A 12,081-nucleotide genomic window follows, 5' to 3' on the forward strand; every position below is an offset into this window, starting at 1 on the left:
TTTTCTTTCTCTCCCGTATGTTCATCTCTTGTGTTTCTTAAATTCCACGTATGAGTGAAATCATATTTTTGTCTTTCTCTGACAGACTTATTGCACTTAGCGTAATACACTGTTTCCATCCACATTGTTGGATTTCATTGTTTTTGATCACCCAGTAGTATTTCATTGTATATATGTACCACATCCTCTTTATCCATTCATCAATCGATGGACATTTGGGCTCCTTCCATAATTTGGCTGATAGCACTGCTAGTGCTATCAACATTTGTGTGTATGTGCCCCTTCAAGTCAGCATTTTTGTGTCCTTTGGATAAATACCTAGTAATGCAGTTGCTGGGCCATAGGGTAGTTCTATTGTTAATTTTTTGAGGAACCTCCATACTGTTTTCCAGAGTGGCTGCACCAGTTTGCATCCCTACCAATAGTGCAAAAGGGTTCTGCCTTCTCCACATCCTTGCCAACATATGTTATTTCCTGAGTTGTTAATTTAGCCATTCTGACAGGTGTGAGGTGGCATCTAATAGTGATTTTGATTTGTATTTCTCTGATGATGAGTGATGTTAAGCATCTTTTCATGTTAGCCATCTGGATGTCTTCTTTGGAAAAGTGTCAATTCATGCCCATTTCTTCACTGGATTATTTGTTTTTTGGGTGTTGAGTTTGATAAGTTCTTTATAGATTTTGGGTACTAACCCTTTACCGATATGTCATTTGCAAATATCTTCTCCCATTCTATTGGTTGCCTTTTGGTTTTGCTGATTGTTTCCTTCTCTGTGCAGAAGCTTTTTATCTTGATGAGGTCTCACTAGGTCATATTTGTTTTTATTTCCCTTGCCTCTGAAGATATGTCTAGTAAAAAGTTGCTGTGGCCGAAGACACAGAGGTTGCTGCCTATTTTCTCTAGGATTTTGATGGTTTTCTCACATTTAGGTTTTCATCCATTTTACATTTATTTTTGTATATGGTGTAAGAATGTGGTCCAGTTTCATTCTTATGCATGTCATCCAGTGTTTCCAGCATGATTTGCTGAAGAGTCTGTCTTTTTTCCATTGGATACTCTTCCCTGCTTTGTCAAAGATTAGTTGGCCATACATTTGTGGGTCCATTTCTGGGTTTTCTGTTCTATTGCATTGATCTATGTGTCTGTTTTGGTGCCGATACCATACTGTCTTGATGATTACAGCTTTGTAACACAGCTTAAGGTCTGGAATTGTGATGCCTCCAGCTTTGCTTTTCTTTTTCAACATTACTTTTGCTATCTGGGGTCTTTTGTGGTTCCATATGAATTTTAGGATTGTTTGTTCTAGCTCTGTGAAGAATGCTGGTATTATTTTGATAGTGATTGCGTTGAATGTGTAGACTGCTTTGGGTAGTATCGACATTTTAACAATATTTGTTCTTCCAGTCCGTGAGCATGGAATGTTTTTCCATTTCTTTGGGTCTTCTTCAGTTTCTTTCATTAGCTTTCGGTAGTTTTCAGCATACGGTTATTTTATGTCTTTGTTTAGGTTTATTCCTAGGTATTTTATAGATTTTGGTGCAGTTATAAATAGGATTGATTCCTTGATTTTTCTGCTGCTTCATTTTTGGTGTATAAAAATACAGCTGATTTCTGTATGTTGAACCTCTGACTTTGCTGAATTCATGTATCAGCACTAGCAGTTTTTGATGGAGTCTTTTGGGTTTTCCATGTAGAGTATCATGAGTATCATGTCATCTGTGGAGACTGGAAGTTTGACTTCTTTGCCAATTTGTATGCCTTTTCTTTCATTTTGTTACCTGATTGCTGAGGCTGGGACTTGCAGTACTATGTTGAACAACAGTGGTGAGAGTGGTCTTCCTGTCATGTTCCTGACCTTAGAGGGAAAGCTGTTGGTTTGTCCTTACTGAGGATATTAGCTGTGGGCTTTTCATATATGGCTTTTATGATGTTAAGTTATGTTCCTTCTATCCCTACTTTCTTGAGGGTTTTTACCAGGAATTGATGCTGTATTTTGTCAAATGCATTTTCTGCATCTATTGAAAGGATCATGTGGTTCTTATCCTTTCTTTTATTAATGTAGTGTGTCACATTGATTTTCGAATATTGAGCCAGCCCTGAAGCCCAGGAATAAATCCCACTTGATGATGGTGAGTAATTCTTTTCATGTATTGTTGAATTCAGTTTGCTAGTATCTTGTTGAGAACTTTTGCATCATGTTCATCAGCGATATTAGCCTATAATTCTCCTTTTTAGTGTTTGTTTTCTGACTTTGAAAGCAAGATAATGCTGTCTTCACAGAATGAGTTTCTTCCATTTCTATTTTATGGGAAAGTTTGAGAAGAATAGGTATTAGCTCTTCTTAAAATGTCTAGTAGAATTCTCCTGGGAAGCCATCTGGCCCAGGACTTGTATTTTTTGGGAGATTTTTTTATAACTGATTCGATTTTTTGCTGGTTATGGGCCTGTTCAAATTTTTTGTTTCTTCCTGTTTCAGTTTTGGTAGGGTGTGAATGTCTAGGAATTAGTCCATTTCTTTCAGGTTGTCCAGTTTGTTGGCATATAATTTTTCATAGTATTCTTTTATAATTGTTTATATTTCTGTGGTATTGTGATCTCTCCTTCACTTATGATTTTATCTGTTTGAGGCCTCTTTTCTTTTTGAGAAGTCAGGCTAGGGGTTTATCAGTTTTGTTTATTCTTTGAAAAAACCAGCTTTTAGTTTCATTGATCTTTTGTTTCTATATTGTTTATTTCTGCTCTAATTTTTATTATTACCCTTCTTCTGCTGGCCTTGGGCTTTATTTGCTGCTCCTTTTCTAGCTCCTTTAGGTGTAAGGTTAGTTTATGTATTTGGGACCTTTCTTACTTCTTGGGATAGGCCTGAAGGGGCCCTTTGAGAGGGCTTTCCAATTTTTTTTCTTGTGGTTGATTTTAAATTTCATAGCGTTGTGATCTGAAAATATGCATGGTATGATCTCATTCTTTTTGTAACTGTTGAGGGCTAATTTGTGACCCAGTATGTGATCTATCCTGGAGAATGTTCCCTGTGCACTTGAGAAGAATGTGTATTCTGCTGTTTAGGATGAAATGTTCTGAATATATCTGTTAAGTCCATCTGGTCCAGTGTGTCATTCAAATCCATTGTTTCCTTATTTATTTTTCTGGTTAGATGATCTGTCTATTGCTGTTAAGTGTGGTATTAAAGTCTTCTACTATTATGACATCATTATCAGTGAGTTTCTTTATGTTTGTGATTGATGTATATATTTGGGTGCTTTCAAGTGGAGGGCATAAATAATTAAAAATTGTTAGATCTTCTTGAGGGATAGACCCCTTAATTATGATATAGTGCCCTTCTTCATCTTTTGTTACATTCTTTATTTTAAAATCTAGTTTGTCTGATATCTGTATGGCTATTCCAGCTTTCTTTTGATCTCTATTAGCATGATAGATAGTTCTCCATCCCCTCACTTTCAATCTGAAGGTGTCCTCAGGTCTAAAATGAGTCTCTTTGTAGGCAGCATGTGGACCTTGGTTTTTTGTTTGTTTGTTTGTTTTTGTTCTTTTTTTTTTAATCCATTCTGATACCTCGTATCTTTTCATTGGAGCATTTAGTTCATTTACATTCACAGTGATTATTGAAAGATACGAGTTTAGTGCCATTTTCTTATCTGTAGACTTGGTGTTTCTGGTGATCTCTTGTCCTTTGTAGTCTTTGTTGCTTTGATTTTTTTTTTTTCCCCCTCCACTCAGAGTTCCCCTTAAAATTTCTTGCAGGGTTGGTTAGTGGTCACAAACTCATTTCGTTTTTGTTTGGAAAAGTATTTATCTCTCCTTCTATTCTGAGTGACAGCCTTGCTGGAAAAAGGATTCTGGCTGTATATTTTTCCCATTTAGCACATTGAATATTTTTTGCCACTCCCTTCTGGCCTGCCAAATCAGTGGACAGACAGGTCTTCCAAGTCAGTGTACAGGTCTGCTACTAACCTTATGTGTCTACCCTTGTAGCTTAAGAAACTTTTGTCCCTAGCTGCTTTCAGAATTCTCTCTTTACCCTTGTATTTTGCAGGTTTCACTATGCTGTGTTGTTGTTTTAGCCTGTTTTTGTTGATTTTGAAGGGAGTTCTTTGTGCCTCTTGTACTTGGATTCCTGTTTCCTTCCCCACATTAGGGAATTTCTCCGATATAATTTGTTCCAATAAACCTTCTTCCCCTTTTTCTTGCTTTTTTCCTTCTGGGACTCCTATGATATGGATATTGTTTCATTTCATGAAATCCCTTAGTTCTCTGTCTCCCCTCATGATCTTGTAAGTTCCTTTCTCCTCTTTTTTTCAGCTTCATTATCTTCTGTAATTTAATCTTTTATGTCACCTGTTCTCTCCTCTGCTTCTTTAGTCCTTGCTGTCACTGTATCTAGTTTACTTTGCATCTTAGCTATAGCATTTTTTAATTCATCCTGACTAGTACTTCAGTCTTTGATCTCTGTAGCAAGGGTTTCTCTGGGGTCTTCTATGCTTTTTTCAAGCCCAGCTAGTAGACTTATGACTGTTGTTCTAAATTCTTGTTCAGATATTGTTTGTATCTGTTTTGAGCAAGTGATTTCTTCTTGACCTTTCTTTTGGGAAGAATTTCTGTCTTGTCATTTTGGCTAAGTTTTTGTCTTCTGAGTGTTTTTTTTTTTTTTTTTAATTTCTTAATGTTTATTTATTTTAAGAGACAGAGCATGAGCAGGGAAGGGGCAGAAAGAGCTGGAGACACAGAATCCAAAACAAGCTCCAGGCTCCTATCTGTCAGCACAGAGCATGGTGCAGGGCTCAAACTCATAAACTGTGAGATCATGACCTGAGCCGAAGTTGGATAACCAACTGAGCCACCCAGGCACCCCTCTCAAAAGAGTGTTTTAAAAGCTTGTTATGTTTCCTGCACTTGAGGATACTACTATATTAAAAAGAGGTCGTATACTGTCTAGGGACTGGCACTCCAGGAAGTGTTTCTAGTGTGTACTGTGTGCACTCTGCCTTTGCATTTTGGCTGCTCTTTGCCACTGGTCAGTCCTCTGCATACCTCCTCCTTGTTTGCAGTGGTAGAGTATTTGGACCTTTAACTAGGTGTGCTTTGTTTGTTGAAGTAACCCTGGAAAAAAAAGGGAGCCTGATCTCCCCCTTCCCCCCAAAAAAACAAGAAAAGGAAAGGGAACCAAAAAAACCAAACAGAGAATCAAAAAACTATAAGTCTGATTTTCAAAGAAAAAGAGGAAAAAAATAGGAAAAAAGAGAATAAGAAGGAAAAAGAGAAGAATAAAAAAGCCTGACATCTCCCCCCCCCCCCCCAAGAAAAAAAAGGAGGAAAAGGACATTTAGAAGAACAAATAAGGAACTATGAGCCTGATTCCAAAAGAAGAAAAGGAGGAGGGGAAAAAAAGAGTTGTCTTTTGGTGCCTGGGTGGGGTGGTAACTGTGCTGGTCTGGAGGAAGGGCTAGCTGCCTTGGTTCAGAGTCCGTCTTGGCCCACTAAATAAGCAGTAGTCAGGTATGGAGACGCAGGGTTTGGTGCAGGTGGGTCCCACTTCCACTGGGGGTCGCTCTGTTGCTCTCTGAAGTCTCATCCTGTTGGTGTTGGGGGGAAAAATGGTGCTACCCCAAACTCATCTCCCCAGACCAGGGATCTCAACCCCTGCTGTTCACGCAGCCCTCACAGAATAGCAAGGGAAGTCAGCTCACCCTGTGCCAATATTCACTTGCATTTTTTTCTTTGGCCTGCTGCTGGGATTCAAAATCCAAAGTCTTAATGGACCCACCATGGTGCGGCTCCACTCCCTTACTCTGGAGTAGAGCCTCTCTACCCTGATGATGAAAGGCCTTTGGCTCCACCTGCAGGATCTTTTATTCTTGGGGAGGCAATAAACCCTCTTTCAGAAGTACTCCAGGAAGGGGACTGTTCTTCCCCCACCATGCCCTAGAGATTGCTATACCATGCAATGCACTCCTGGGCCAGTTTCCTTCTCCCCAGGAGCACAGGCCACAACTCCACTCCAGAGAAAGTCATACACTTCCAAAACCTCAAGTTGGAGCTCCAAGTGCTGTTTGCAAAAAAGAATTGGGACACTCAGTGCTTCTCACTCCCAGTCCGTGGTCCAGAGAGGTTTTCCTCTTGTGCTAACTCGACTCCTCTCTTTCTGTGCCTTTTTTCTCTCCACTGAAAGGATTCCCTCCCCTCCCCTGTGTACCTGTTTTTCTCTCCCCCAGTTCACATCCACATACTTCTCCCTTGCCAAGCTGTCTCCCTCCACCTGTGGAGATCCTTCTGCCATTCTGCAGGCCAATTTCCTGGGTGTTACAAGTAATCTGACCTCAGTACAGCTGTATTTGAGGGATGAGGAAAGCCCAGGGTCCCATTATTTCTCTGCCATCTTAGTTCCTCTATCTTCTCAATGTTGTTGTTTAAAATTCTTTTCACATATCTGTTGTCATAGTTGATCAGATCACTGTTCTTAATCGATCCTATATCTTTATAGTTTGGGTTACAAGCTTCTTGAGACTATTGATAGTTATGTGCTCTTTTTCTAGAGCACATAGTGCTTGCACACACACAGTTTGGGATGGTATGAAGAAGCCCTAAAGTTAGGGACTTTTGTTTTGTGGTCACAGAACATTCTTCATACTTGGCTCCAAGCCATTTGTGATTAATTAATTGGTGGTTAGAATCTGGTTCCCTTTCTAGAGATTTTCCTTCTATGAAGTTACTCGTTTAGAAGAAGGAAGCAGACAGGAAAGAACTGCAGATAGTGAATTCCACAAGTATTGTTGAACACCAGCACCATTATGATAATTGATGCCTAGCTCCTGCAGTTACTGCTTTGAAGGAGACAACACTTTGGATGTATAAGTTCTAATGTGTTTACTAAAAACTATCCATTTCACTTATTAGGTATTTCCTTATATTACCAATGTAGTTTTCATTGAGTAAATACTGTTCTGCAAACTAAAGGCAAAATGATGTCATGAGAGGTAGATACAAATCACTCATAGTATGTAGCTAAGAGAATGTTGAATTATATTGTTATTTTGAAGTTTATATTGTACTTTCGATGGACAACAAGAAAGCTGCTAAGCATGTTGATAACAAACGTAATATTATAAGAGGGAATATTTTATATACTTAGGAAATCAGGCATATAACTTGTATATAATCAGTTATCTTTTAATCATTCTTTTCTGTTCAGTAAGTAAGTCTTGTGCCTTATCAACTCTTCACTTGGTTCTAGTTATTTAATGTACCTGGAAGGAGTAAAACTTGTATTTCTTTCAAAGTACTTTGAAACTGTACTTTTTATGCTAATTCACAATGATCCATTTCCTCCAAAAATTAATCTTTCTTTCTATATATAAGGAAGTGGTTATGTTTCTGTGGTTTACAACTTTTTATAAAACTAATTTTGAAGGGATATGGACAGTTAATGGCTAGAGAGAAAATAATTCTTAAAAGAATTTTGGTAATAGTTTTTTTTTAAAAGGGCTAGGACTACATAGTTTAAAAACCTACATATGACTAAACAAATTGATCATCTGATTTTTATATTATTTTAGCTCAGAAGTTATGATTTTTATTACCACATCTAGTATTGTCTATTTGCACCATCTGGTGTTTCCAAAGCATTTTTAAAAATACTGTGCTCTTTGTGGTCATCCTTGTAATAATTCTGGCATTAAACACTGTGTGGTTTTTAGTTTGCTAATACTTCTTAATTTGTAATACTTCTTAATTAGTATGCTAATACTTCTTAATTTCATGTTTTAATAATTTTTTTCTTCTGGGTGTATTTTCTTCCTTTAATAATTGAGAATTAATTAGTTTACTTCTTGATTCTTCTGTTGAAGGCCAACCTGAAGCAAACTGTTTCCAAGCCCTAATTTATTAAAATAGGTAGTTTCCTGAAAAATTGTATTACTGGGCATTCGTTATAAGAAAACTAAAAAGTCATTCCTTTTTAGCATACACTCAAGTGTACTTGTCTTACAAATATAGTAAATGGATGTGGCCATGGTGGATGAAACCCATCTGTCTTCCACTCGTTTGTTTTAACTGCTTTATAGCAGTGATTTTTAAACTTGTTTGTATATCAGAATCCTCTTGAAGCCTTGTTAAAACACAGATTGTAGGACTCTACACACAGAGTTGCCGATTCAGTAAGTCTTTGTGGGGCTCGGTGGTGGTACTGCTCTGGTCCTGGGACCGTATTTTGAGAATCACTGCTTTATAATAAGTTTATGCTGGTAGTTGTAAAATGAATTTTTCATTTCAGTTTAATCAGTTAGTGGAAGGTTGAGTAAAGATAGCACAATGTGTAGAGTGTAATACACTAAGACCAGTGAGACTAGTTTCTGGATCACTACTTATCAGCTGTCTGACCTTAATGTTATTATGTAACTCTTCTGATCCATAGTTTTCTCCTCCATAAGATAGGAGTTGTCCTTTGAGGATAAAATTAGGTAATGTGTGGGAAAATGTTTTAAACTGTATATTGCTACACAAATATAAAGTAGTATTGCATTTCTTTAAAAATTTCAACTTATTTTAAAATACTGTGGCTGTATCACATTGTTACTTTCAGTATTTTGATACTTACTTTCTACCTCCCCCCTATTGCCCCTTGTCCTTGTAATCTTGGTTACTTTTTAGTGATAATGTCTTCCAGTTTAAGTGACCTCAAATAGCTTTGAAAGGAAACATTAAAATGAATACAGGGTGTGTTGGTGGGACTATAAAAATATAAGCATTTTGTGGGACCAGAAAGATAACCATGCAAGCTGAAAACATGTAAGCTATGGTAATAATCAGTGGGGGAAGGGGTGCCTGGGTGGCTCAGTCGGTTAAGTGTCCAACTTTGGCTCAGGTTATGATCTCATGGTTCGTGGGTTCGAGCTCAGCATCGGACTCTGTGCTAACAGCTCAGAGCCTAGAGCCTGCTTCAGATTCTATGTCTTCCTCTCTCTTCTGCCCCTCCTCACTTGTGCTCTGTATCTCTCTCTCTCCCTCCCTCCCTCCCTCAAATATAAATAAACATTAAAAAAATCAGTGGGGTTAAATTGTAATAATTGTTTTGTGACCTTTAACGATTTCATCAGTCTTTAAAACTTTTTTTTTTTTTTTTTACTGTGGGTCATAAGTATAGGGAAAGGAAAATGTATAACTCCTATTTAGTACAAGGTAATTTAAAATATTAGAAATATTGAAAGTTAAGTTTTTTTACAAAAATACAATTTATCTAAAGCATTTTGAACAGTACTTGCCTTGTATGACTTAACGATATTGAGATTAAAAAACATATAGTACTATCTGAATTAGAGAAACGTTACGTTTAGTATAGCTTGTGTTGGATATGTTTCATTAGACTTTAAATGTGGGCATTTAAAAATAATGGAGTCATAGAATAAAATGGTTCATAGAGTCTTGTAAGATCTTTTGAACCATAATGTTTTAGAGCAAAGGTCAGCAAACCTTTTCTATAAAGGGCTTTGCAGGCCAAGAAGAAAAATCAAGGATATTATATAAGTACTTACACACCAAGAGAAAACAGATTTACACAATTTTTTTATTGATAAGATTCAAAATAACCATAATTGAGTATACATTTTGTAATCCTGGCCTAATGAGTATTCTTACAGGTGGAGTAACATTACTCTTCACTGGGTTTCAAAGTTAGTATTCCCTGTCATCATTTTGACTGCAAATATTCAGCTCTAAAAACTGTCCTTAAACTTGGGAAAATGGGTGCTAGATGGCTTTGGCATGTGAGCGATAGTTGTTGACTGATATTTTAGAATATAAGGGACTTTTGTAATCATCTAGTTGTGAAGTAAGGGTTGTTTCCTAAGGTCACACGGCTGTTTAGTAACATGGTGTCGAACCATAGTGCTCTTTAAAATGTACTACTTCTGATATTCTTAACTAATGTAGTATTAACCAGAATACCATATTTCCTACTTATTTTATAAATGGAAATTCACCTTCTACAAAAACTGCTACCTTATCCCTTCACTTCCCTTACATTGTTTTTCTGCCTTACTTGGATTTTAGCAATACCTCAGATTCTTAAATAATGATGATATTTAAAAATAAACAATATGGTTAAAAATCTTAATGAAAATTTGGGGCACTTAATTTTCCTTTCATCTGTATCGTATTTTTAAGGTGATTTAAATTATTTTTAATTACATATATTGGTGAACTGTACAATTAAAAAATTATTTTTAATATCTATTCATTTTTGAGAGACCGAACGCAAATGGGGGAGGGGCAGAGAGAGGGAAACAGAATCTGAAGCAGGCTCTGCCCGATTTGCGGCTCAAACCCGTGAACCGCAAGATCATGACCTGAGCCAAAGTTGGACACTTAACCGACTGAGCCACCCAGGCGCCCCCGTGAACTATACAATTTTAATAGCCATATACAAATCTTAAGTAGCAGACATTGTGAACTTTTATTAAGTAGTATTTTAAATACCTACAGGTAATATTTTTGTATCGTCTCCCTTCCACTTCTACCACTGATAAAATGAAAAGAGCTTTAGGGGCGCCTGGGTGGCGCAGTCGGTTAAGCGTCCGACTTCAGCCAGGTCACGATCTCGCGGTCCGTGAGTTCGAGCCCCGCGTCAGGCTCTGGGCTGATGGCTCAGAGCCTGGAGCCTGTTTCCGATTCTGTGTCTCCCTCTCTCTCTGCCCCTCCCCCGTTCATGCTCTGTCTCTCTCTGTCCCAAAAATAAATAAACGTTGAAAAAAAAAATTAAAAAAAAAAAAAAATGAAAAGAGCTTTAGCCCACAGAGAACTAAACTGAAATACCAAACATCAGATGCTCAGCACAGAGTAGGTAATGATAGATACAGCTTTATGTATCTATGATAAAGTGATTTGACAAAATCACTTTAGAAAGGGCTTAATATAGTCTCTGGATAACTTAATAATGATTAAGTTACAGGCTAGTAGTTTATAATACCAATTTTAACACATTTGGTCAATATTCATAGGTACACATATGTAATAGAGTGGTTAAGAAACCAGGATCTGAAGTTAGATTATCTAGTTGTGAAACCTGATTAGCCATACACCCAAGCCATGCAGCCCTTGAGCAAATTATTTGACCTCTTTGTGCTTCATTTTCCTAATTTTAAAAATTTTTTAAGTGTTTGTGTTTGAGACAGAGAGAGAGGGACATAGTGCAATTGGAGGAGGGGGTGGAGAGAGAGGGAGGCACAGAATCCGAAGCAGGCTCCAAGCTTTGAGCTGTTTTAGCACAGAGCCTGATGGGGGGCTCTAACTCACAGACTGAGATCATGACCTGAGCTGAAGCTGGACGCTTAACCAACTGAGCCACCCACGTGCTCCATCATTTTCCTCATCTTTAAAATGAAGATTGCCGTGAGGCTTATGTTAGTACATTTAAAATGTAATAGTGCTTGGCACATAGTTAGTTGTCAACAACTGTTGGTTATAATAATAGTAATTATAAATGTTATGTTTGATTTTCCTTCCAAATTTTAAACAGGTTTAAACAATTAACTGGACTCCCCAGCCTATCAGTTAAATTTAATGGTCTTTTAGTATAGGTAGGCTTTATCTAATTTACCTCATTTCTTATGCTATAAACAACAAAAGGGAAAATTTCCCATTGAATTGAGCATGTGTATTTTTACAGTGCCTTGTGTAGTCATAGTTGAAAAATTGGTTAAATATCAACACATATGTCCATGGTCAAGAGGTTATAGTCCTAGTGCGATAATCTTGAGATAATTTTAGGAGTGATGTGTTCAGTTTTTTCCTCTCACTGAACATATGCCTTAATTTTCTAACTTGAATACAATATACTTAATACTCTATTCTTTTTTTTTTTTTTTTCAACGTTTATTTATTTTTTGGGACAGAGAGACAGAGCATGAACGGGGGAGGGGCAGAGAGAGAGGGAGACACAAAATCGGAAACAGGCTCCAGGCTCTGAGCCATCAGCCCAGAGCCTGATGCAGGGCTCGAACTCACGGACCGCGAGATCGTGACCTGGCTGAAGTCGGACGCTTAACCGACTGCGCCACCCAGGCGCCCCTTAA

The 12,081-nt window shown here is 37.5% G+C and overlaps 1 protein-coding gene across 2 annotated transcripts in view; it reads left to right on the forward strand.

The window, feature by feature from the left end:
• ARFGEF1 (ADP ribosylation factor guanine nucleotide exchange factor 1) overlaps positions 1-12,081 on the forward strand; it is a 150,167-nt gene that overhangs the window by 39,820 nt on the left and 98,266 nt on the right. The window lies entirely within an intron of this gene.

Source organism: Leopardus geoffroyi, chromosome C3 (genome assembly GCF_018350155.1).
Source record: "Leopardus geoffroyi isolate Oge1 chromosome C3, O.geoffroyi_Oge1_pat1.0, whole genome shotgun sequence".
NCBI lineage: Eukaryota > Metazoa > Chordata > Mammalia > Carnivora > Felidae > Leopardus > Leopardus geoffroyi.